This window comes from Adiantum capillus-veneris, chromosome 3, assembly GCF_014529385.1.
Source record: "Adiantum capillus-veneris isolate H3 chromosome 3, ASM1452938v2, whole genome shotgun sequence".
Classification (NCBI taxonomy): Eukaryota; Viridiplantae; Streptophyta; class Polypodiopsida; order Polypodiales; family Pteridaceae; genus Adiantum; species Adiantum capillus-veneris.
In genome coordinates, this window is record NC_140933.1 from 169,529,641 (window position 1) to 169,531,713 (window position 2,073).

At 44.0% G+C, this 2,073-nt stretch overlaps 1 pseudogene; it reads right to left on the reverse strand.

The window, feature by feature from the left end:
- Window positions 1–469: 469 nt before the first annotated feature.
- LOC147462165 (L-gulonolactone oxidase 3-like) lies at window positions 470–1,173 on the reverse strand (annotated as a pseudogene).
- Between the last annotated feature and the right edge of the window lie 900 nt (window positions 1,174–2,073).

The window sequence follows — 2,073 nt, forward strand, 5'->3', positions numbered from 1 at the left end:
TGTTATTTTGTATTAAGAAAAGCGTGGCCATTGGGTCCCCCCCCCCATTCATAGGTGTGTGATTGTGCGTATGCACACATGTGGAGAGGGTGGATTGTAGTCCTTGTAATCTCTCCAAGAAGATGAAAATTATCTCTCTCTCTCTCTCTCTCTCACACACACACACACACACACACACACACACACACACACACACACACATTAGATCTTGAGATCAAGATTTGTCAATGTTTAGACAATCCATCAAGATAGATGATGGATCGTGTGAACATTGGTTCCAATAGCAATGTGACCTAGTAAGCACAATGAAAACAACTTGAAAAGGACATAAAGAAACCAAGAATTGAAATTGTACCACAACAACATTTAATAATTTCACGATTTCATGACATGGGAAAAAGGGCTAAATGTTATGATCTACATGTAGTATAAAGTATTTTAAAAGCTAAAAGCTATTAATATTGAAATGTCACCCAAAAGACATACCAAAATAATGATTTGTGCTCTGATGATTGTATAGTTGCAATACTCCCAAAACTCCCAATGGCTCTTTAGCAGCATTAAGTTCTTCATCTACCTCTATAAGATTAAGAACCTTAGCATAGCCCTTTGATTTTATCATAGGCACAACCAGTATCAAGCCAATTCCATGATGATTTGGACCACTTCACCTCTTCTTTTAAACAAGCTTCCAGCCAGCAATGCTCACACCCTCCCATAATGGTGTAGAACAAAGAAAAAGCCCATATGACGCAACACCATGAAGGGACTATCGAGTGCCCACTCCACTGTCAAGGGAGATGGTCATTCGCTTCTTGTTGGCAATCATTTGATGGATGTAGTCCCTAGTACAGATAAGAAGCCCTTGGCTATCACCGAGGCATGTGCGTTGGGAGAACTGGCAGTAAGCTTCAAGATGACCTTGATCTTTTTCTTCGTCCTTGCCATCTCCTCGACAATCTCTATTTTGGAGGTATGATAAACAATTTGACATGCTATGCAAGGTAAGCTATTGGGCTACTTGCCGTAGGCATTGCAGGCTTTGCAAGAGAGGGAGTCGCTAAGTACAAAGTTAAGAGGAGGGCGAGCCTGGGCGACATTGCATTGCAAAATGAGTATAATGGTTTTGAAGACGATATCACAAATTATGTTGAGAAGTAGACAACACTCCATGTCTGAAGCTCTACCCTGCTCCTTTGACACATTACCTAAAGTGAACTCTCTCTCTCTCTCTCTCTCTCTCTCTCTCTCTCTCTCTCTCTCTCTCTCTCACACACACACACACACACACACACACACACACATACACACACCGGGGCACCACCAATCGCCACTTGTATGACATTGGAAAGGCTTAAAATAAAAATGTCTTAAGAATGGCATCACAAATTTGAAGGCAGCGTAAATTTCAATGAACAACTGCCATGCGATGTCTTTAATGAGATAGGATGCGGCAACTATAGGGATGACGACGTAGAGGGAGGTGATGTTGCATGTCCATGCATCACAAATTTAAAGGCACATTTACATAGCATGACTGCCATGCAATGTCTTTGATGTGATAGGATGAGGCAACTATAGGGACGATGACATAGAGGGAGGTGATGCAACATGTCTGTGCAAGCCCTCTAGCCGCTAGAAGCCGATGCGTACACATGCTGTAGTTGGGTCACATCTCTCTCTCTCTCTCTCTCTCTCTCTCTCTCTCTCTCTCTCTCTCTCACACACACACACACACACACACACACACGCGCGCGCGCGCGCGCGCACAGACACACACACACATACCCACACGCACCCACTCACTAACTCACTCACTCATGCACATGTAGCGGTGAGCCTCTCTCTCTCTCTCTCTCTCTCTCTCTCAAGCACACACAGACACACACAAAAACGTGCACGCGCATGCGGGCAGCTGCTGCAACTTAGCCTGAAAGATTCAACTAAGAACATTGAGCGTTGATTCCACCGAGGTGTATTTACGTGATGGACTTCAATTGAGAGTTGCAACATTGAAAGTGCAGACAAAGGTGTAGTTCGTTCAGCGCTGCAAGAGATGACGCATGGAGGCCC